We start from the raw sequence: 25,304 nt of genomic DNA, 5'->3' as shown, positions 1-25,304 counted from the left end.
GCCGTGGAGCCGTTATGGCACTAAACACCGTTATGGCACTGAAACGCCGCAGGTGATAACATTCACCGCCTTTAAACACGTTCGCTTGGCGGCTGCTATAAAGTATTGGACGCATAAACAGGCTGAGATTATATTGCTATATAATTAAAACAAACCTGCGTGATGCTGCTCAAAGGAAACGACCACACCGTTCGCAAATATTACCGCCGTACAATTCGAATCGATAAACGGCACGGACTGGAATTGATACCAGTGGGCTGCTGCTTATACACTTCAGTGAGGTCTCAAAACCTTTATTCAAGTAATAAAACATAGACATTAATAACATAACTCGAACAAAACTATGATCTGCTTATTCGTAAAGCAATGGCATGTTAACTATGTTTCTCAGTTATTATTTGTACATTTATAAACCAAACATTTAGCCCCGTTGAACGCCCCTAGCAGAAAAATTACGAATTTAAATGTACTTCATTCAATAGAGTTTCCTACAAAAATTACTTTTTTTGTAGAAAACTCTATGCTTCATGCTACAACGCGGATGGGTGGATGGATGGATGTTATGAGCGTCCCCTTTGCTACAGGGCGGTGGGTTGCGCCACCAACCTCTTGCTATTATACTGCCCAATGTCCTACCTAGGTTAAACAAGAAAAAAAAAGAAAAGAAAACATTGAACTCCCACAACCAAATTTTGTGATCCCCTATTGCGAACTTTGCTTTTGTACATCTCCGTTTCTTGTCTTTTCCCTACTTTTCTTCCACCAATCCTCCGATCGCCTCTTACTAATCCCTATTGCGGACATATTTACTTTTCCACTGCTCTCGCTGAACCCAAGGGCTTCAAGGAGGCCAGCGGTGACTAAATCGACCGCTGGGCAGATGTCTTCACATTCTAATAAAACATGCTCCATAGTTTCCCTAGCTTTACCGCAGCAAGCACATGCTTCTTCTTCCTTCTCATACCACTTTATAGGTGCATGTTCTAAGGCATCACGATATCCCTTCGAAAAGGAATGAGCTTCCATTTGAGTAATCATAAATTGTTTCGTTCCTGATTTCGTTTTTTCCTCTTAAGCAGTTACTCATGGCAGGTTTCTTTTCCATTGCTGCCACCCTTTAGATTATTTCGGCCTCTCTGACTTTCCGCTTGACGTTGTTTGTTGCTGTGTTGCCCACCCTACAGGCCGCATACTTTCCTGTAAGCTTCCTAATTCTTTTCCTCCACTGTGAATCAATGTTTTTCCTGTACAGATACCTCAGCACTCTCCCAGCCCATTTACTTTCTTCCATATTCCTCAGTCGTTCTTCATACTCAATTTTACTGCAAGCTTGCCTCACTTCAAAACTAGTCCAGCCCATATCACCCTGCACAGCTTCATTTATAGTCTTCCCATGAGCGCCCAATGCGAGGCGTCCCACTGACCTTTGGTTCCCATCGAGTCCTGATTGTACCCCTGATTTAAAGCGAAGAACCACATTTCCAAAAGTAAGTCCTGGAACCATTACACCTTTCCACATACCTCGGAGCACCTCGTACTTATTGTATCCCCATATCACTCCGTGCTTCGTTATGGCTGCAGTTCTCTTCCCCTTCACTGTTATTGTTTTTTCCTGTGTTTCCATATATCTGTTGCCTTCATTTATACATATACCAAGGTATTTATATTCTGTCACCCGAGGTATTTTCTGGCCCTGTATCGCCACTGTCTGTTCACTGTTTTCATTGAATACCATAACACCTGATTTTATAGCACTAAATTTCAAACCTAAATTGTTGATTTTTTGTCCACAGATATTAGCCAGACGTTGCAAATCACTTTGCTTGTTAGCTAGCAACACAATATCGTCCACATAAAATAAACCTGGAAGCTGCTGCTCTACTACTGTACCCACCTGTTTGTATGAGAGATTAAGCCCGATATTACTTCATTCTAGCGCCCTCATCATGTACAACGTAAACAGCAATGGGAATAAAGGGCAACCCTGCCTCAGTACCTTGTTGATACGAACTTTCTCCTCGCTCTTCATCCCTTCCTTTTCAACGCAAACGGTATGTTCTAGGGAAATCTCTCTCAAAGCTGTAGACAACCATCACCCAAGCCTTCCCCTTTCAGAATATCTCACAAAATGTTGCGGTCTACATTGTCATAGGCTCCTGTAATGTCTAAAAAGGCCACATATAATGGTCTGCTTTCTACGTTTGATATTTCAATACACTGAGTAAGAACACATAAGTTATCTAAACGCCTACCTATTCTGAAGCCATTCTGAAGTTCTCCCAAGATGCCATTATTCTCTTCCCATGCTTGCAGCTTTAATTCGATTGCCTTGATTGCTAGCCTGTATATTAACGATGTAATGGTCAATAGCCTTTACGAGTGAATTCAATCTTTCGCCCCTTTACCTTTATAAATTAAATTCATTATACTTTGTCGCCAAGTGTCTGGTATTCGTGTATCTTTTAAAGTTTTTTTTCCGCTGCTTTCACCAGAACTTCCTGACTTTTTGGTCCTAGTTCATTATTCAGCCTAATGGGAACCTCCTCTAGCCCTGTGGCTGTCGCTGAGAAATTTTCTCTTCAGCTTTCTTCCAGATGAAATTTGTCAGCACTAGGTCCTCTTCCACCTGGGTCTCTTTCATGCTCTTTTTTTCTTCAAGTACAACCTCGTCATTGCCTTAGAAAGATTTGGCTGTTATTTTTCGGTAATTTATTGCCGCTTCTCCTTCCAGTCTGTTTCCATCTTCGTCTAGGATATGTTGTATTGTTGTTGACTTCCTGCCTAATAATTTTATGTGGTTCCGAAATATTCTAGGTGTGGCCTTCTTTTTCTCACGTATTTCTGACAACCAACATTCACTTTCACCTTTTATCTTTGCTTGCACCAGTATTTGAACCATAGACTTTTTCTCCCGCTATATTTACCATTTACCTGGCTACTTCATCCTGCAGCAAATACGCCTTCTTTGCCTGCCTGTGCTCTCAGGACGCTTTCTGTCGTTTCACGATCGCTTCTTGTATCTCCATGTTCCACCAGCTTTTCGGTTTCTTTTTTCCTTTCCAACGAGCATGTTTCTCGTTCCGGATTCTTGTCGTCATTGCGCTTAGAAGCTCACTATATTCCCACTCTTTATTTGGCCATTTACCAAGTTCTTCCTCTACTCTGTGACTATGTTTGTTATTTGTTCAGCGTTCAAATTTGGACGGGTCATTTTGCACTCCTTGCTCTCTTTCCCATCTATATATCCCATTTTCAAAGTGATGCATTTATGGTCACTTCCTATCTGCTATGCCCTTCCTCATCAATGACCATTTCTCTCAACTTATCATGAATTCCTTCTGTCATCAGACAGTAATCAATGGTTGATTGCCGGTTTCCCACTTCCCACGTGATCTGCCATTCACACTTCGGCCCTGTATTCACGATAATGAGGTTATGTTGCTCACAAAGGTCTAGTACTGACTTCCCATTGTTGTCGGTATAGACATCTAAATCCTGTATGTGGGCATTCATGTCACCTAATACGATAATTTCGGTACCATTCCCGAAACCCTTAATATCAGCGCGCTTATGCATTGCACTAACTCTTTATTCTCTGTGCAATTATTTCCGGTGCACAAATACGTAACGCCCAGCCAAGTTTTTTCCCCCTCATTGTGCCGATAACCAAAGATGCTCTTGACATTTTGAATTTACTCTTTTCCATTTGGCTCCCTGATGGATGAGCATGCCGACTCCCCCTCCCTTTCTTTCGGACTTAGTTCTGTTGCGCCCTTCCGAAACATAATTCTCAATCACTGGCGGCTCTTTCGAGTCTCTAAGGTGCGTTTCTGTAACTGCATACACCCCTATTTGTTCTCTATTTAACTGTTCCTCAATCTCTGCCCACTTTTCCTTTTTTTTTCTGCCGCCCTGCATATTTATGTAGCCTATTTGATGGCGAGCTCTCTTTCTTGCTTTCCTCCTTTTTCTATTATTAACGGCTACGCTATACGGAGGTTCCCTTAGGGGACCTTCTTCGTTACTACCTACTCTGGCCTCATGAGCTCCCCTGGGCCTCCTAGAAAAGCAGCAGCGCGACCAGCAAGTCGCCAGCCCCACTCTTCGTGCAAGGCTGTAATCGAAGTGGATCCCGTCTCGTTGAAAACCACCACACCTTCTCACTTCCCTATTTAATTTGACAACCTCAAAGCCTTTCTCTCGGCTCATTTTCCATACCACCTCATTGACAGCCACTACAGCTCTTTGTATGTGACTATCACGTACAGGCACGTCCGAAACCGTGCACACCACGATCTGAACCTGAGGAGACAGCTCGCACAAGTCGTCCACCCCCTTCGCTAAGCGCTGGGCTAGTCCTGTGCCTTTCCTGTTTAGGACGTCAGTTAGCCCACTTGCTACTATGACATGGGCATTTTCCCTGAGCTTTGCTTTCGCTCGCTCCCTGACAGAACCCAGCGTCTGCCCTGTAAATGTCCCTACCGTCGCTCGTTTATCACCTTTCACCCTCTCCACAATTGCTTCGATCTGACCCAGGTTTGAGTCGCCAGCGATAATCACCATTTCGCTCTCCTGCCTCTCCCTGCTTCCCTTTGTCCTTTTCCGCGTGATTCGGACTTGACAAGGGGCACTGACCCGTGCGCTCCCGCTTTTTCCGCGTGGCGGCCACAAAGTAGGTGCTGCTCTTTCCAACTAGCCCCTCACCACGTTGCACGCATTTCACGTAATTTGTTGGCACTCCCTCTTGTCACTTCGGGGGACTGTCTTCCACTGTCACGACCATTCTCGTTTACAATGGCGTTCCTGTTCAGCTTCTCCTCGGCTGCTTCAAGTCTTGCGCCGTGGCTGATTTTTCGCCCTCTGTGGCGATCACTGGAACTTGAAGTAGAGTTTCATATTACTATAACTAGAAGTAAATCTGGCGCTGCGATCGTTCAACCATCATGGGAATGATGAGAAGTACAGGCTATGGATTGGCATTCTGTTGACTGGCAAACTAGTCTATAAGTATTTTTTGGCAGTTTTGGTTTCGGTCCAAGCGCAATTGCTATAACCTGCAGTGGGACAGTGCAACGCAAAGCTCCCTGCCTTTGTTCGGTTGCTCGAAGTGGCGATAGCGCGCTGGGCCAGCTGCTGGGACGATGTTTGTGTCGTGGTGTGGTGTCGAAGCCCTGACGAGAAAGCGACGGCATCGTAAACATTGATAAAAACGTTTTGATCGTTTGGAACTGTGTTAAGTGCGTTAGGTTGGCGCTGTAGCATTGCAGGCATTATGAAACTTCAGAATAGGAAAAAAAAGGCACCACTGATACAAGACATAGACAGTTGTACTTCTAGTGGCTTGACAATCAAATTTTATTGAGGGTTTCATTATGCATTGCTCGTTTATGTGCTCATTAAAATGCACGTTTTAGTACTTTCAGAACACAAACTTGCTTGTGGTAGGAAAGGTTGCTGCCTCCTGGCTGTAGTCTAGTGTCGCAAAATGGGTAAGCGCAAAGCCACGCCGTAACGCTTCGGAAGCGGTATGTCAACATAAAATGAAGCATACTCGTAGGAGGCCTCAAGCATCCCCGCTAGCAGTGCAGCAGATTGGCTTAAGAGTACTTGAAGGCGTTTAGCGATCGTGACAGCTGACGCAGCCTTTCGAAAGAGCGAGAGAGTTCGCAAGTGCCTGTCGTCTGCGAGAAAAGTCGCGCGTTCGCAGCGAGCAGACATCGTAGCAGGCAACACTTGTAGCATTCCTCTCAAGGGCGCAACACTTTCTCACCAGAAAAATTGTTTATTTCCATAACTACTTTGAGCATTTTTATATAAGTGCATGCACGGTTGTTATTGCGGTTGTAAAAATAAATAAATCATTATTCTCTGGCGTTATATTGGGAGCAGAAATGCATACCCTTGTGTGTTCTGGTGTAAACCATAGTAAACCGTGCTTCAATCTCAAAGTCCTACAAAGTTTATGTAACGTGTTGCATATTATATGACACTGCAGAAATAAAATAAGATTTTCTGCGATATTTGATTATAGCTTCGTTTACTGCACCGCAAGCAAATGCCGCTAGTCAAAGATTGAAGTCAATCCGAAGCCTGTACTTAGGGTACTTATTTAGAAACTCTATGGCTGCGACCATAGAATTTCATCTACGGCTGACATAGAGTTTCTCGCTATATTACCTAGAGGAAAATCTGGTGCTGCTGCATTGTGGTATGCATGGTGGTATGCATGGGAATGCCGTTATATTGTGACTTCGGATTGGCATCGTTCTCGGAGAGCCAGGGCCCGAATGGTTCGGTTGGGGAACCGCTCGTTTGGCCTCACCTGATTGGCCACAATTTTGGTTACGTCACAGGTCGTCAGAGGCAGCGGGGCGGTATCGCAATTTATGAATACGTCACGCATCTGTGAATCATCTTCAAAGCGAACCGCTCGTAGGAACTGGCGAAGGGGTAGTCCGCTTTGGGTTCCGTTGCTGTGGCTTGGTTGTTGACTTGTGACCCTGGCCGCGCGCGCCGGTCGTGCGACCCCGGAGACACGCGGGCGTCGCGCGCGCGTGCGTTGGTTGCTTCGGAGGCTATTACTTGCCTTCGTCGTCTGCTTGGCGTTGCTCTTTCGGTGTCGACCACGGCTGGAAGTGCGATACGCGTTCGAAGAAGTGACGGATAATGAGTTGCACCGCCCTTGTCGGCTTTCTAAGTAGACCTTTTGCAGGCTACGCTATCAAATGGAGGTGACTCGGGTGCAAGCGTACCAGTGGTCATTTCACGCAGAGGAAGGAATATTGCGCGCTGAGGTTCATCGCCACCGGCCTGCAGCTCCGAGAGGTCGGTCGGACGCGAAGCATTCATCGGAATGGCCTAGATCTCTGCTGCCAACACTGTCCACGAAGTTGGTCTCGCAATTGCTGTGTTGGCCGGTAGAAAGGCTGGGTCAGCTTCCCCGCGACCTCTGCCTCAAAGCCAATGCCAAGGAGATATTTTCGTGGTGAGATCGAATTCCCAGTGCTATCGCCTACGTGAACAGCTCGCAGATCGCCGTTCAGCAATCGGAAGGGTTCAACCTAGACTGGTTCAGCGCTTCCTTTGTTCGGCTGATAAAACTATAGAGTCAGGATGGGAAGATCGTGGAGATGTTTTATTTGGCTACCCTTTTTAGTTCGGGAGTGCCACACTGTGTTCCTGAATTTCACGACACAGCGCGCACCGTCAGCACCACACTATTCGTATACACCTACTTGTTCGTCTTTTACCTGCTGTTCTATTTCTAACCACTTCGCTCTGGTTCTACCGCCTTGCATGTTTATGTACCTGATCCTGGCGTTAAATTTCTTTTTTGTTGTTTTCTTCCTGGACCTCCTAGTGGTCATTTTATTGGCGTCTGCCTCTATTGTTGCACTTTATACGTAGTTTCTACCTACCTCTACGCCCCGAGACGCAGTGGACCCCTAAAAAAATACTGCACGGCCTGCCAGGCGCCAGCCGATCTCGGCTCCTAGCCTTCCATTAAAGTGGATGCCATTTCGTGTAAAGCCTCTGCCAAAGCCTACTCTATGCACTTCTCTGTTTATGTCTGCCACTTCAAAGCCTTTCTCCTGGCTTAACTTTCTTATCTCTCGATGAACAGCCACAACGTCCTTGGTAATTTCTCCGTTCCGTCCCTGCACCTCCGGCACTGTGCATACCACGATCTGTACTTGCTGTGATATCGCCCTTAAAATCGTCAACTCCCTCCGCTAATCTTTCCATTACTTTTGCGGCTTCACCATTCAGGACATCATTTAGCCCCGCCGCTACCACTACCAAATTGCGCTCTGCAACATTCTGAGAAAGCTCGCTTTTTATCACCCTCACTACTGCGTCCATTGTCCTGCCTGGGAACACCCCCACTGCTACCAGCTTATCAACCATTGCACGCGCCATTATAGCTCTTTTGCACCTTCTCATATTTGCATCACCACCGATAAGTACTAGGGTGTTCCCTTCCTCCCTCCTAACTTCCAGGTTATGCTGCCTCTTATCATTGACTATGACCTTATTCCTTGGGGTTAGCTTGTTCCCCTCCTCTTTTTTCGCCCGCTGGCGCTCCTGTGGCTGCAGCGTCGCCTCACCCGGGGCGTGTTGCGCTGCTTCACTATAACTATGCCGATTCACCGGCGGCGAGCCGACGACCGCTTGTGCTGCCACCCTGCCTCCCACTTCGCCTGTAGGGTCTACCCTACTTTCTGGGCTTTTGCCACCGGCTTGATGTCCCGACCCATCATACTCCGCTGCCCACGTCTCAAGCGCATCGAGCCGCCTTTCCAGTTCTGCGCTCCTTTCCTTCCTTTCTCCAAGCTCGGCCACGGTCCTTACTTATTGCGCGGCCTGGACCGCTTCCACCTTGACCAAATCGGCGGCTTTCGCTTGCAGTACTACCCGCTTCTCCCGCTCCTCTCAGGTCTGCTTAAACCCTTCGAACTTGGCTGCCTAAGTTCATTCCAGTTTCTAGACTGCTTGCCTGACACCCTCACACAGCCTCCACGTAAAGCTAGACCCTTCCGTGTCTGCTAAACTCTGAAAACTGGTCTCTTGAGAAGGCACCAGCGCAGGCACTCGTCGCACTGCACTTGCTCCCCGTCCCCCGCGGCCTTCCCTTTCTTCGGTCTCATCGCTAGGCCTACGTCCTTAGGCTCATCGAGCAAGTCCGCCAAATCACTCGAGCAAAGCCGACCTCGACCGCTATCCCAAACAAAAATAAAAATTTAGCACTCCCTACTCCATTTAAGAGTCACTTCGAAGAGCTAACTGAGATAAATAAGCCTATCAAATAGGTCCCGCCTACCACCTAGGCCTAACGGGGGAACCGCCAGACCTAGCAAAAGCCAATACGTTTACTACGCTTACCAAGAATTCAAAATTTGCGCCCCTACTCCATGTAAAAGAGACACTTCGAAAACACTAGCTAATAAAAAGAAAAGAGTACTTAGCTACGAACGACGTCCCTGAAGCCTCGACTCACTTACGCTTGCGATGCCGCCTGTTACGGTTGGCGCCTGGCACCATGTGCAGAAAGGAATTTCACCCGACCTTCTCTCACCGTGCGTCGTCGAAATGAGGCGTGACTCCTGCCATGGTTGACGTCCCCCACCTCGTGCAGAAAGGACTTTCACCTGACATTCTTCGTCGAAATGAGGCGACTTCTCCTGCCACGGTTGGCGTCGCGCACGTGCAGAAAGGACTTTCTCTCACCCGACCTTCAACCACCAGGCCTCGTCGAAGTGAAGCGTAGCTTCCTAATTCGCCATGACCATTTCGTGTGTCTGGCGGAAGCCCCAGAGTGTTTACAGGCCTCTTTCGTGTGTGTGTGTGACTTCAGAAGGCCCCTTTTCTCGAACGGTCAAACTCTACAGGAGAACTTCCACGAACCAGCAACGCGCAAAAGAGACGCACAAGCGTCTACAATTCCAGGAGGCGGGAGGCCCTCCTCCTCGGTATAACCAAAGGAGGAGGGCCCCTCTTTCTGTGCCGGTCACGTGACGTCGACGGAAGCAAGATCCCTCCCACGATTGTATAGAGCCTATTTAAGGGGCTCCGAAATGTACTTTTGTTCACTTTATTCTCTCCTCATCGTCTTTCATCAACCTTTGAATAAACCGTACAAGTTTCGCACTAGAAATCGTCTCGTCCTTGCCCGGTCGCCATGGTCTACCGGATGCCTGCAGCCCGCCGACAACGCCGCGCTACCCAGTGGTAACGTCGGTCGAGCTTCGATAGGCAGGAGTCGCTACAACTCGGCAGCAGTACGATACGCTACCCTGGAGTACGCAACACTGTCGGCTGAGAATGAAAAAGAATGACAATAATTACCTTTGCATTGCGCAACCGCCTGGCACCGCACGTTTATACTTCATAACGTGGCGTATAATATTTAATTTATATTTTACATTTATTTAGCAAGCAGGAACATACTGCAATTTCTCGATTAGGAACAGAGGCCTAGTTATGAGACGTCGCCAGTGAAGCAATAATTAGCAAGACAATGGAGGCGCGTGTCGCTTTCATGTATGTCGCTGAGAGATAGGGGCCAGTTTCGCTAGCTTAGTGCGATGAAACTAATAGAAACGTGCGAATACAGTGTGCTGCACGTCTTGTAGAGCAGAATTCTTAATGATTCAGCGATTAATTAGAGGCACCGCTCTATGCAAACCCAATACAGTAATACCAATACAGTCCCCAATACAGTCCCCAATACAGTAAAATTTTTCATAAACTTTCACCCTCGCATTAAACAAGCAGCAAATAAGAGCAACAGAATTCAACAATGCATGTTGCATAACAGACCACCAACAATCTGTATAAGGTAAATAGGACGTATTAGTCAAACAGAGAAACAAGTTTAAAGTTTAACTTTAAAGTTAAAGTTTAACAACAAGTTTAACAAGGTTGAACTTTAAGCTGTAATCAAGGCACGGGTGCTCCATCTTGCATTGGGCCTTGCCGAGCTTTCCACTGACCCCAAGGTGCTTCCACATTGACTCATTGTTTCCAGCTCTATCACTTATAACAGCCAAGACTTGGGCACCATGCTGGTGAAGCTGCAGAACCGAGTTTACCACCAGTTTTGCCAGCACCCACCCTGGTGCTGCTCCCTTTGTGGCTGAACCTATGAATCGAACATGGGATAGCACATTATAACTAAAGCAGGGTCTGCTAGTTGTCCAGCATCCGCTTTGGCGACATCACCATAATTTATAAATCCATCAAGTTTGCAAGACGTTTTGTTAAATTCAGTTGCTTCCCGCAACTTCACCTCATCAATTATTGTACATATATAGGTTTGATGTTCTGGCTTTCGCGTCATTTGCAGATGAATGCTTTCGAGGGCAAATTTATTCAAACCATACTCACACAGCAGCTGCACGAGATGACATGTGCTTGGGAGGGGAAGAACTCTCATACTAGAAAGGGCCTTGTAGGCCTTCGGGCTTGTTAGCCGCAGGGGTAAGCAAACCATGAGCCAATTGGCTGTGTATCTATAACCACGTGGTGATTTTGCTGCGTCCTGCATTACTGCTGTTTGGAGCGCCATTTTTTGTACCTCAGGCAAATCTTCGATGATTTAATCCAGAGTACTTGTCAACGCATTCTTCAGCTTCTCACTCAGCCGCTTTACATCTTGTTTTTTTTTTCGTTCTCGTGCTGCAGTGGCACGAATTAGTCGTTTTCGCAGCACACTTGCTGTCACAGGCACCTTTTGCTTCGCGTTGACGCTGTCTTCTGCTTCAAACATTTTGCCAAGTTGGTGCACAGAGCGCAGCTATCTTTGTCTGCACTAGTCAAAACAGTGCAGTCTTTGTGATAGAAGGTACTTCTAGCATGTTGGGCCACAATGCTGCAATTGGCGACATCGACGTCAGAGCAGCCATGGCAAAATTGCTTTGTGTGCATCATTTGCAAAATTGCCTCTACATCTTTCAGACAAAAAACCTGAATGTTAGCATCCCACTGGTGCAACAGTCTTCCATTTGCTTGGACAGCGTAGGCCAGATCTTCACGTAATGGAACGCTTTTTAATATGGTGTAAACACCTTCCTTCATTCCGGCGTCGTAAAAGACAACCTCTTTGTAGTTTCCCGCCACCTCCTCAAGGGCCACAAATCTCCGGTTTCTCGGAAGCTGTACTGACGTGCTCTTTTCCACAATGTGCGCGAAATCAATGCATTTCACGGGATCAGACAACGTTTCAGGAACCTGTAGGTGAAACTCTGAAAAATGTGGAAATAGCAGACGCCGCATTGCTAGGTACGTTGGCTCTTTCTTTTTTTTTTTTTTTGGCGACCGCCGCCTTTTGCGATTTGCTGTCCCAATCCCTAGCAAACATTAAACACAAGCTGCCGAATGCACCAGTTTTTCTTTTCGGAGATTTTAATTACCCCCAGATTAACTGGAGTAGGCTGTCTGTATCAACAGGGACCTTTTCCACTGAAGCAATGCAGTTTCTTGAAGTAACAGAAGACTTTAACCTCCAGCAGATGATAGCATGCCCCACCAGAGGCGATAACATACTCGACCTACTTCTTACAACTCACCCGGACGACATTTCCGCCATTACCGCGATACCTGGCTTCAGTGATCATTGTCTCCTGCATGTTGTTATTCGTCTTCCACTGAGTAAGAAATCATCTACCCAAAAACTAATCTCTGACTACCGGAGAGGTAACTATGAGGCCATAAACAGTGGACTAGACTCATTTTGGCAAAACTTTCAGACCACTTTTTCGTCACGCTCAGTGAACTCCAACTGGGAGCTATTTAGAAACGCAATGTTAAAGCTAAAAGATAAGTACATACCCACTATTGTCGTAAAATCAGACTATAACAACCCTTGGTTCACTAAACGTGTAAGATCTCTTCTCAAACGTAAAAAACGTCTCTACAGGAAAGCAAATCAAAGTAATAGCACTGCAGCGTGGGAAAGGTATCGCGCATGCGTAAAACTGTATATTCAGGAGGTTAGTCAAGCTAAAGATAAATTTAACAGTCACGATCTACTCTCCATTCTCCAATCAAATCCACATAAATTTTGGCGCATGCTCTCCACTAAAGACAGATCAAACACCATCGAACTCGTTGACCTCGATGGTGAACCTATCCATAATGATGAATGCGCAACCGCCCTAAATAACTACTTTTCTTCTGTATTTACTGCTCCCATTCACGTACCTGACCAGCCCACACTTACTGCTTCAGTGCAAACTATGCCAGACCTAGACATATACGCGGAGGGCATATTTAACCTAATCAATAGCCTTAAACCATCATCTTCCGCTGGCTGTGATGGTATTAGTAGTAAACTTCTGAAGAACACCTCTCATGTATCAGCACAAATACTCTGCGTACTATTCAAACAATCGCTAGAGACGGGGACCGTTCCAGGTGACTGGAAGAAAGCTAATATCTTGCCCATTTTTAAATCAGGTGACCGCTCAAACCTTACCAATTACCGCCCAATCTCCCTTACAAGCATTTCCTCAAAATTACTTGAACACATTATAGCCTCACACCTAATGAAATTCCTTGAAAGCAAAAATTTTTTCTACCCATTTCAGCATGGTTTCCGAAAACACTTATCGTGTGATTCCCAACTCGCCGAATTCACCCACGACATTCTGCTTATCATGGACAGGAACCTCCAGATCGACGCCGTTTTCTTAGATTACTCAAAAGCTTTTGACAAGGTGCCTCACGAGCTCCTACTGCAAAAACTATCTGGACTTGGAATCTGTAATAGCTTACTGAAATGGATTGAACAATTCCTATCCGGGCGCACACAATACACTTCCACAAACAATCACCGCTCACCTCTTACGAATGTGACTTCGGGCGTCCCTCAGGGCGCCTGTCTGTCCCCTTTATTATTTCTAATCTATGTAAACAACTTGCCTACTAGCATACATTGTAAACTACGACTTTTCGCAGACGACTGCGTAGTTTACAACACTGTTAACTCCTCTGACGATGTTCTTTGCCTGCAGCGTGACCTCGATGCCAACTCGTCATGGTGCGAAAAATGGCACATGCCTCTCAACTTATCGAAATGCAAATCTATGTCTTTTACCCGAAAACGCAGTCCTTTTCAGTCCACTTATCGCATTAGCTCTGTCAACATCAGCGCCACTTCATCTTACAAGTACCTGGGTCTTATTTTGACGTCATCACTCTCTTGGATAACACATATCGAAACAATACGTCGCAAAGCTGCGCGCTCACTCGGGTATCTACAAAGAAATCTAAAGAAGGCATCCCCAGAGGTAAAGAAGTTGGCATACTTGACATTTGTCCGTCCACAACTTGAATTTGCTTCTGCTGTCTGGCATCCATCTCAAGATTACCTAGCCGCATCATTGGAATCCGTTCAAAACCGAGCCGCCCGCTTCATCACTTCACATTATTCACGGTACACTAGTGTCACTTCTTTGAAACAAACGATAGGTCTGCCAACACTGAAGTCTCGCCGCATCATATCACGTCTTTGCTTGCTGCACTCTTTTTTTTACAATCCACGCTCAAGGCACCACCTTCTTAAACCACCATTACGAACTTCCCCTCGCATAAGTCACAGCTCTGCCATAGCACGTTTACCCAGCCGCTCATCTGCCATGACCACTTCCTTCTTTCCTGATGCAATCGTTTATTGGAATGCGCTCCCTGACAACTTCGTTACCTGTACTGACCGCAAAAAATTTCGTGAATACCTAACAAATCGCTTTGAATAACTTTCTGTTCCCAGTGTACATCGTTCATGAACCCATCATAAACCTATCGGAATAGTCTACCCTTGTCAACCCTTCCACCTACTCTTTTTCTTTTGTTTCTTTTATTGCTAATGTATTGCCGTGTTACTTCTTTCAATTCGAATTTTTTCTTTGATTGTTTAAAGTCGTACAAAATCAGCGATGTGTTATTTTTCTTTTTTTCGGTGTTTTGCAAGAAACCACTCTTACACGTGTTTGTATTGCCCCCCCTTGTGTAATGCCTTCGGGCCTTCAAGGTGATAATAAATGAAATGAATGAAATGAAATGAAGTAGCTCGGAACGTTCAGGAATTGACAAGGAACTGCATGAGGCTTCAATGCCCAACACCCACGGTCCATCTCGACAATCTGTCCGTTAATGAGATGCTTGTAGGTCTTCACAATGTCATCTGACACAAAATGCACTTCACACACCTTGCAAGTCTCGCTGAGCACTTTGTCTGCGCGCGGAATAGGTCGAAGCCACCTCCCAAAAAGTTGCGGATCGGATGGCGGCGCAAAGTGGCGTTTCTCCGGATTGCTCTTGTACCCACTGGTACAGCTGGACACCAAGCAAGTTGGCATCGTCGCACTCGAAAACTGCTTCACGGCCAGCAGCATTTGTTGGTCTGAGTGCACTGTAGCTCTCGATGGGGACCACATGTTGGCAGAGCGCACAGGAAAAAAAAACAATAAAAGCAACAACACATACGGGCCAAGTAGCAACTGCAGGGAAGTAGCTGCTCGCGTGTCGGCTCCAGGGGTGAATCTCCGCATGGCGTCCATTGGCTGTTTTTGAGCAGAAGCTCTTTCGACACTAGCGCCAAGGTCTCCTTCAGCAGTTACCCTACCATGACGGCCATACTTTGGCAAAATGGCGGCGCACATGATTGTTTACGTTGTCATGGCGACAGAAACAGGATGAGGAACAGGCGCCTTACTCATCCAAGCGCTCTGTTTTAGAGCGCAGCTCTTTGGCGTCCGTTCCTGGGTTTCGCGTCGTCGTCGGCGTTGTCGTCGGCCTCGTAACCAGCTCCGCCCCCCTTTCATCCCCCCAGCGCTAGCAGCGACCGACTGATACCGCTGGATGCCGCTGACGCCGCTAGAGAGTCAAGATAACGTGACTGCATAGAACACCGTCGCCGCCATGCAGAAAGAGGAGGAAAGGGTCCCCCCCCCCTGTTCTTGTGTGGCGGATAGGGTGCTCTTTCTTCAGTTGCCGACGCGCCGGTTATTTCACGTAGGCCCCGGCACGTCGACGAATACGTGACCACCTTCCCACGGCTAGACCTGGTTCTTAGCGCTGCGGAAGCGAGGGTATCATATTGTTTGTGTCGGCATCGGCGGCGTTGTCCCTGAAACCAACTCCGCAGCTGGGGTTGACTCACTATCGGCGTCAGCGGCATCAGTCAGTCGCTGCTATCTCTTCCCTCCTCCCTTTATCGTGTTGTCCGCTTGCTGCGCGCGCTTCTGCCCCCATCGTTTGCCGCTGGGTGTACACGCCGCCCCCCTCCCCCCTCTTCCTGCGAGTCTCCGGTTGTCAAAGCGCCGGCTCGAACTTAATTCCTTTCTTCGCTCCTCCTCCAATGCAACCCCTGTGCGGTGGCAATCAGAGAGCCAGATCGGTGGCGGCGGATCTGTATATGTGCACCGCCCGAGCCGAAATTGCCGCTGCCGTTCGCCCTGTGCGGTGGCAATCACAGAGCCAGATCGGTGGCGGCGGATCTGTATATGTGCACCGCCCGAGCCGAAATTGCCGCTGCCGTTCGCCACTGCGAAATTATCTGCCAGTTCTTTCTGAGCCATGAGCGAGACGACCGATGGAAGTCCTCCGTCTGCTGCTGCTGCTGCTGCTGCTGCTAAACGAGCTGCCAGAGCAGAGGCCCAGCGCCGTCGCCGTCAGAATCCAGAGGTGCGTGCCGCCGAAGCAGAAGCTTACCTAGTGGAGTCTTTGATAAAGGAATACGTGTGAAAAATAAAAAAAAAATTCTGTGATAGCGCATACATGTGTTGCTCGATTTCTTTGCCTCAATCTATCGAAAAGGTGAAACAGCTTATTTGCTGCGCTCAAATTTCGCATTAGGAAGTAACGTAATCGTCGGTAATTTTTTTTCTCTTTGTTTTTATTATGACGACCCGCTCCGCTTCCTCTTCACCCTACCGCCTGCCCCGCGTGCCTTTACTTTTTTTTTGCCTGTCCGTGGCGTGTATATTCTTTTTTTCATCACGTGTGTGCGCTACCCCAGGCATTGTTTGTTAACTGGCTAGTGGTGCGCCGTGGGTTCTTTATGCGTTAGCACGCACACAGTCTTGTCCATACTTTGAGTATTCCAGCATATGCCAGAACGTATATAAATTCCACTTACAACACAAGAGATCTTTGGCCTTGTTTTATTGACTTTTCTTTCCGAAAACAAATATTTTCGCATAACTTGGTATGATACATGCTCAGAAAATAAACAAAAGCGAAAAATGTATGACATGTACACAATTACTAAACGGCACAAAGGTTCGCAAACAGTGAAATAACAAAAAGAAAAAACGCGAAGGCCGTTTCATGTACACACATCTAAAAGAATTTTATATAATGCCCTAAAGGCCAAAGTGTAGAAGAGCTGCTGATATGCGAAAAACTGGACGACGTGTATGACACAGTCATGACAATTAAACAAAGGGAAGGTTCACTGGTAATGGCAAAAACAATGGCGTGCAAAATACCAAAAAAGATAGAATAAAATGTTATGATTGTTTGATTGACAGCCATATCAGAAAAAAAAGCTTACTCATAAACCTGCACAAAGGTATAAGAAATGTGTGACATGTTCATTACTACTGAACAAAATGAAGACGGCAGAGCAGAAATAACAATGTAATAAAAACGGAAATACACATCATCGCATTATCTTGCACTTGGCCCCAACTTGACTAACGGTGGCAAAGGGGAACAGAAGATAGTCAGCTTTTGCAGTAGCACATATAAAACATTTGCAGAAAGGTCTATTCCGCAATCAAAGACCAGGTAAAATAAGCCAACAACACGACTTTTCTATCGCCCCGAATGCAATGCTTAGCAGTAAAATTACGTCACTTAAGGCACTAAGTCGTACCTACTGGACACTCCTTTGTGTAATAAACAAGAACTGCAAAATCTGCATTTAGGACACTTCCAATGCGCATGCTTTCCAGAAAAGAAAAGAAAGCGTATCAGGCCTACACATGAAGGTTGTTTGCGCGGTTTTCCCATCGGCGGCTACTTAGATAATACACGAACAGTAATTTTCCAGCTGTTAGTACGTTTGTAGAATGTGACGCACAGAAAGAACACTGAGGGCGGAATGAAAAGCTGGGCAAGTTACTGAAGTTGTAGAATGAGACGGCACAGGAATACACAAGTCAAAAACATGGTGACAATAAGGAGGAACGTCTACGAGGTCTGTTAGAAAAGTATCCGACCTTTTTTGTTTTTGCGAATACCTGATGAAACAAGCCCGCTTGCGTCAGCCCACCTTGAGCCTTCGTGGGCATGTGCCAATTTTTTCCCGCCTGCCGATAGCGCCAGTCGCTGGGACGCAGTGTTTGAGTGAGGTACTGCGCAGTACTCTGGTCGGTTCTTTATTGCAAGGAAAATGGCGGAGCGACTGGAGCAGCGCTACTGCATCAAATTTTGCCAGAAACTGGGCGACAACCAAGTGGAAATTATTCGGAAGATTCAGGCGGCTTTCGGTGACGATGCTATGAGCAGCTCACAGATTAAGGAGTGGTACAACCGGTTTAAAGATGGCCGCACATCGGTGGAGAGCGAGCCATAAACATGCCGAAACGACCAGGGCATTGCAGAAGTGAACGCTGTGGTGATGCAGGACCGTCGTGTGAGTATTCGAGAAATTGCGGAAGAGGTGGGCATCAGCACTTTTTCTGCACATTCCGTTGCCACCGAAGATTTGGCCATGAAGAGAGTTGCAGCGAAATTCGTGCCGAAGCTGCTCACGGTGGAGCAAAAGCAACTTCGGGTTGAAGTCTCACAGGACATGCTGAATTCCTCAAACAGTGACCCCAACTTCATGAACCCCATAATCACTGGTGACGAGTCTTGGGTGTACGGGTACGACCCGGAAACCAAATCCCAGTCGTCACAGTGGATACATTCCATGTCACCAAGACCAAAGAAGGCCCACCAAGTGCGCAGCAACGTCAAAGTGATGATGACTGCTTTCTTTGACTCCCACGGTGTGGTACACTACGAGTACGCACCACAGGGTAAAACAATCACCAAAGAGTGATACAGGGATGTCCTTCGTTGTCTATGTGAGGCTGTGCGGCTCAAGAGACCAGAGTTGTGGTCAACAGGGCATTGGCGCATCCATCACAACAATGCTCCTGCACATTCCTCGCACTTGATTCAGTCTTCTTTGGTGAAAAACCAGACTCCTGTAGTTCAACACGTTCCTTACTCTCCTGATATGGCCCCCTGAGACTTCTGGCTGTTTCCCAAAATCAAGAGGCCATTGAAAGGAGCGCAATTTCAGATGAGAGGACATTATGGCTGCAATGACAGCTGAGCTAAACTCCATTCCGAAAGAAGTCTTCTCTGAATGCTCCCAACAATGACAACCCCACTGGGAGAAGTGTGTGGTGTCCCAAGGAGACTACTTTGAGGGTGATTAGGTTTCCAACGCCCTAGTTATGCCAGTTTGTTTTCTTCGGCCAAAGGTCGGATACTTTTCTAAGAGACCTCGTATTTGTCAGCTTTCTCTACCGGTAAGAGGGAAGTGTAGCACAATCAAGGCGCAGTGTCGTCCGGAGACTCATGGAGCACACTTATGGACAGTGCAGTGTTCGTGTACCTGCGCTTTCTGATGTCCTTGGGTCTGCGTGCTCACCTGTTGCCTTTAGGCACCCGGAACAACCTTGCAGGGCTTGTTTTTGAGGTATTCGTGCACCACTGCACGATGCACGAGCGGTGCGAGTCGTGAAATGAGTGAAACATCGCGAAGCACAAGCAGACAGCTATTGAGGACCACGAAACTGACGAAACTGCCCACGCTGGTCAACACACAGCAACGCAAGCTTCCCGATAACAGCATATAACGAAACAGGAAACGTTGTGCTGCGGGCTAAGCAGGCGCCGGGCCAAAACGCCACCGAAAGGAAAGGCCGGAGGGCTCCTGCGACCACGTGATCATACATCGTCGGCATGGGGCCTTGGTCCCCAGTGCAGCAGCGGCAGCAGCAGCATGCTTGAATGTGCGTCCGCAGTGCCGTCAAACGCACGTGGTCGCTGCTAAACGTGGTTGTTTGCTTGAATCTTTATTTATGTGCGTGAATCGGCAACGGCGACTGACATCAGTGTTTATCGCTTGTTATGTGTGCCGAAAACGGTTGTGCAAAATTGGAAGAAACTGCGAAATGCCTAGGAAGTGTTGTGTATCGTGGTGCAATGGCAATTACAAGACAGGCCCCAAGGTGCACGTCTTCTCGTTCCCTAAGACCGAAAACGTAGGAAAAGCGGGGATAAATGTCATTCGCTGTTTCCTGCTCTGCTAGCGCTATGCCGGGCTGTTGCGCATATAACTGCAGCATGAAGCCTGAAGATGGTTATGCCATTTTTGTGATACCACAATGAAAGCGTGACGGCTTGCGCAGGAAGCAGTGGCTGTATGACATTGGCCGAAATAACTTTGTTCCGACAAAGAACAGCGTTGTTTGTGATCTGAGGCGTCTTTCTTACAGCTCGTAGCAAAGCATCCCGTAATGCTGCATTATTTTTTCATTCTTCCTGCCTGCTCACCAGCGTTCTTGTTGCGGTTGTCCTCAGTATGCTTAATGTTCTGGGGCGGCTCCATCACATCGCACGTCGCTAACTGCTGTTATTCAGTCGGAACTGCGGCATTATAGATTCTGCTTTGCGCCCTGAAAACATTAGTGGCAAGTATACCCGTGGTATTACAGTTGATGAGCGTTAGCTAGTCAACGTTGACTTTTCTTTAAAGTTTGAAGGTGAAAGTCTTTGGATCTCTGTTTCAAGGTCGCGTTGTAAACAGGACGTATCACGTGACCCAAGGAAGGCCAGAGGTGACCCAAAGCATGTCCACCCCTGTATAAGAGAATGATTACCCAAGTTAATTAACGAATCATTAGTGATTGACATCAGGTGTATTAGGAGGATTAATGTTGATCAGAGTGTATTAAACAAGATTAAGGTGGATTATAGTGCATTAAGAAGGATTAAGATGCATGAATAAAGATTTAAGTGCGTGGTGGAGGATTAAGGCGGTTTATAGTGGATTAATGTGAAGGGTTTATGAAAGGGTATTAAGACCGATTAGGGTGGATTAGGGTGCATGAACAATGATTAGGGAGGATTAAGGTAGATAAAGGAATACTAACGTCGAAATAATGCAGATTAAGGGGAATTAGGGTTGATAAAGGACGATTAAGATCGATTAGGATGGATTAGGGTAGATTAAGGTGGATTAGGGACCATGGAACTGGATTAGGTTTGATAGAGGTGGATGAAGGTGTATTAAGGTAGATTGGAACTATTAAGCAGGATTAAATTGGGTTAAGGTGCATGAATAAGGATTAAGGCGGATGAAGTAGCATTAAGGTAGATTATGATGGATTAGGGTTGATAAAGAAGGATTAAGACCGCATAGGGTAGGCTAAGGTGCATTAGGGGCGATGTAGGTTGATTAGGTTGTATTAAGGTGGATTGGGAGTATAAAGTTGGATTAAGGTGGATGAAGAAGCATTAAGTGGATTAGGGTGGACTAAGGTGAATTAGGGTTTATTGAGTATTAAGACCGATTAGTCTACCATATTTATTTATTCATTTATTTATAGTACCCTCAGGGCTTACAATGAAGCATTACAGAGGGGAGGGGCTAATAAATACAGATAAGTATGCAAGAAAGGAGAAAGGACACACGAATACTAATCAGATGACAATGCATGGTACAACGTAAAAATAACTCGAGAGCGACACAAAAAAAGCATAATGCGGTAAAAATACAATTATGCAAAGAAAAACGGAAAACTTCAGTAATACAGATTAAATCCTCCTAATGCACATTAATGCACCGAATCCACATTCATCGACCTTAATCCTCCTTCATTCACTTTAATCCACCACAATCCGCAAAAGGCCTTCTTAATGCACCCTAATCCACATTCATCGACCTTAATCTACTCCAACCCTCCTTAATGCACTTTAATCTTCCTTGATCGACCCTAATGCTGGCACATTCACTTTTTTCCAACCTAATCCACTATAATCGTCATTAATTCATCTTAATCCACATTCGTCTACCTTAGTCCACCATAATCCGCCTTCATTCACTTTGATTCACCCTAGCCCGCCTTAATACTTCTTAATCCACCCTTATCCTTCTTAATGCTCTTTAATTCACCCTAATCGTCCTTAATACACCCGAATTCATCTTAATCCAATCACTAATCAATCATTACTTTGCTAATCCTTAATCATCTCTTATACGCGGCTGCACATGCTTTGCTTCTCGCCTTCCTTCGGTCACGTGATATTTTCTGTAGCTCACAACGGGACCTTGTAACCTTAATAAGCCACACACAAAGGGATGTGTCACAAGCAATACTAGATCAGACGCACGAAGTAAACCATCTGATCATGTGGCAGAAAAATTGTCTGGAGTATAGAACTCGCCTCAAAGCTCCCTTTACATCGGTATACCCCGTTCATACGGATTTAAGAAAAAAAACCAACCTCCTCATAAACGTTGGCTCCAGCGTTATCGATGCTGTTATTAGCATTTCTCAAAAATTTAAACCCCACTATGGCGCGCAACTGGCCCAAAATAACACGCCTCCATAGAATCCTGCAGCCTGTCCGCGGGAGCCCAGGAGGGAAAGCGCGCCGTGCGCAGCCGGCGGGCGAGGAAAATCGAGGAGGAAAGCGCCGTGAGGAGGAGAGTGTCACTACTCTCAAATTATCAACGGGTTTTAGCGGGCGCGCGCGGAGACAGTCGACGGGAAGGGAGTTGCGAGGGAGGGCAAGAGGAAAGGTGTTGGGAGGAGGGGCGAGAGGGCACGGCCGCGCGCGCCGATCTAGGAGGTCGCACAAGGGCAGTGGATTTGCTTCCCCGCCCTCCTTATGGATGGCGCCAATTACTTCTGCCACCTAAAGCCCCTTGATAATTTGAAAGTTTGAAACAGAAGCCTTAGACCTCTGTTTCAAGGTCCCGTTCTGAGCTACAGAAAATATCACGAGACAGAAGGAAGGCGGGAAGCGAACCAAAGCATGTGCAGCCGCGTATAAGAGATGATTAGCAAAGTAATGATTTATTAGTGATTGGATTAAGATGAATTCAGGTGTATTAAGGAGGATTAAGGTGGATTAATGTCTATGAAGGTGCATTAGGGTGAATGAAGGTGGATTAAGGTGCGTAAAGGAGGACTAGGTTGGATTAAGGTCGATGAAGGTAGATTAGGGTGGATGAAGGTGCGTTGGGGTGCATTAAGGACGATTATAGTGGATTAGGGTGAATTAAGGTGCATGAAGAAGGATAAGGTTGGATTAAGAAGGATTAAGTTGCATTAGGTAGGATTATGGTGGGCTAGGGTGAATTAAAGTGAATGAAGGAGGACTAGAGTGAATTAAGGGGGATTAGGGGTGACTAAGGTAGATGAACGTGGATTAAGGTGAATTAAGGACGATTATAGTGGATTAGGGTGGAGTAAAGTGAATGAGGAAGCATTAGGATTCAATAAAGAGGATTAAAGTGCGTTAAGGAAGGTTAGAGTAGATTAAGGTCGATGAAGGTGGATTAGGGTACATTAAGAAGGCCTTTTGTGGATTGTGGTGGATTAAAGTGAATGAAGGGGGATTAAGGTCGATGAATGTGGATTCGGTGGATTAATGTGCATCAGGAGGATTATGGTACACTAATCGGTCTTAATACTCAATGAACCCTAATTCACCTTAGTCCACCCTAATCCACCTTGATGCTCCTTCATCCACCTTAATCCAGCTTGATACTCCCAATCCACCTTAATACAACCTAATCAACCTACATCGCCCCTAATGCACCTTAGCCTACCCTATGCGGTCTTAATCCTCCTTTATCAACCCTAATGCATCATAAGCCGCCTTCGTCTTCCTTCATCCACCTTAATCCTTATTCATGCACCTTAATCCAACTTAATCCTGCTTAATAGTTCCAATCTACCTTAATACACCCTAATCCACCTCTATCGAAATAACCCATTCTAGTCGGTCTTAATCCTCCTTTATCAACCCTAATTCAACTTAATCCGCATTAATCGACCGTAATCTTCCTTTATCCACCTGAATACTCCCTAATAATTTTTCATGCACCCTAATCCACCCTAACCGGTTTTAATACCATTTCATCAGCTCTTTACCTTAATCCACCATAATTGGCCTTAATCCTCCTCCACCCACCTTAATCTTTATTCATGCATATTAACCCTTCTTAATGCACTCTAATTCACCTTAGTCTTCTTTGATATACTCTAATCAACCTTAATCCTCCCTAATCCACCTTATGTCAATCACTAATAATTCATTAATTAACTTGGGTAATAATTCTCTTATACGGGGGTGAACATGCTTTGGGTCACCTCTGGCCTTCCTTGGGTTACGTGATGCTTCCAGTTGGAAACATAGAGATCTAAAGGCATTCGCCTTAAAACTTAAAAAAAAAAAAACTCAATGTTGACTAGCTAACCCTTATCACCTGCAATACCACAGGTATACTTGCCACAAATTTTTTTCAGGGCGCAAAGCAGAATCTATAATGCTGCATTTCCGACTGAATAACAACAGTTAGCCACGTGCGATGTGATGGAGCCGCCCCAGAATATTAAGCATACTGAGGACAACCGCAACAAAAACGCTGGTAAGCAGGCCGGAAGAATGAAAAAAAAAAAATGCAGCATTACGGGATGCTTTGCTACGAGCTATAAGAAAAACGCCTCAGCTCGCAAACAACGCTGTTCTTTGTCGGAACAAAGTTCTTTCGGCCAATGTCCTGCAGCCACTGCTTCCTCCGCAAGCCGTCACGCTTTCCTTGTGGTACCATAAAAACGGCATAACCACCTTCAGGCCTCTTGCTGCAGTTATATGCGCAAGAGCCCGGCAGCGTATTTGGAAAATCCAGAAGGGACAACGCATGGCAACCGCAGCGCCACGCTATTGGCTGCCGCCTGCGGGACGCGCCGTGGCGTCATGCCTAACAACGTACTCTCATCACCAGCGGTTTCGCGTAGCTTGTTGTGGGTCGTGGCCAACGCTGTGGTTAACGTTTTGTCGTGGCTGGCACGCAGACGCGGCTACGTGAAACTGGCGTAACTGTGTGCTGGCGCGGTCGCGAGCCGAGGGTGACGCGACTTTCCGTCCCATCCATCGAAGCGCCCTCTCCGCCCTGCCGATTGATAGGAATCGGGACCTACGCCGGTGCGACAGTTTACGCTGCGAGGATCGCTGGGCGAAACCCATGCCGACAAGATCGGAACCTGTGAGATGGAGTCGTATTCCACCACTACTACTAATGATACGCAGCGCGATGCCCTCAAGTGGAAACAAAACTCCCTTGCGATTACTGTGCTGCTCACGTCCTGTTAAGAGGAAGCTTTAGCTCGGGCCCAACTCCGACGCGGCCTATTCAAATACATGTAAAACGCAAAAACGTTTTTATGAGATAACCCCTAGACCGATTTTGATGAAATTTGTTGCATTTGAAAGAGAAAGTTAAATTCTAGTGACTGTTGGAAGCCGAATTTCGATTTAGGGCTTGAATTTCCCTAAAACGATTTTCAAATATTTGACCGTTTGAAAAAAATAGAAGCACGAAGTTTACAAATTGATAGCTATGCATCAAGAACTGATATCGCGGTTCTGTAAACGGCATCCATTAGATCATTCAAAGCGGACAAATTCAATATGTCATTTTACATCTTACATGAATTTGTTACGTTGGTTACAATGGTTTTACAAAAGTTGTATTTCCCTATGATTAAATTTTTTTGTATTCA

At 46.3% G+C, this 25,304-nt stretch overlaps 1 pseudogene; it reads left to right on the top strand.

The window, feature by feature from the left end:
• The first annotated feature begins 17,899 nt into the window (after positions 1-17,899).
• Positions 17,900-24,621, top strand: LOC142591547 (protein GVQW3-like; annotated as a pseudogene).
• Positions 24,622-25,304: the final 683 nt, after the last annotated feature.

The sequence above is a fragment of the Dermacentor variabilis genome, chromosome 8, assembly GCF_050947875.1.
Source record: "Dermacentor variabilis isolate Ectoservices chromosome 8, ASM5094787v1, whole genome shotgun sequence".
Classification (NCBI taxonomy): domain Eukaryota; kingdom Metazoa; phylum Arthropoda; class Arachnida; order Ixodida; family Ixodidae; genus Dermacentor; species Dermacentor variabilis.
This window is presented reverse-complemented; position numbering and strand designations above follow the sequence as displayed.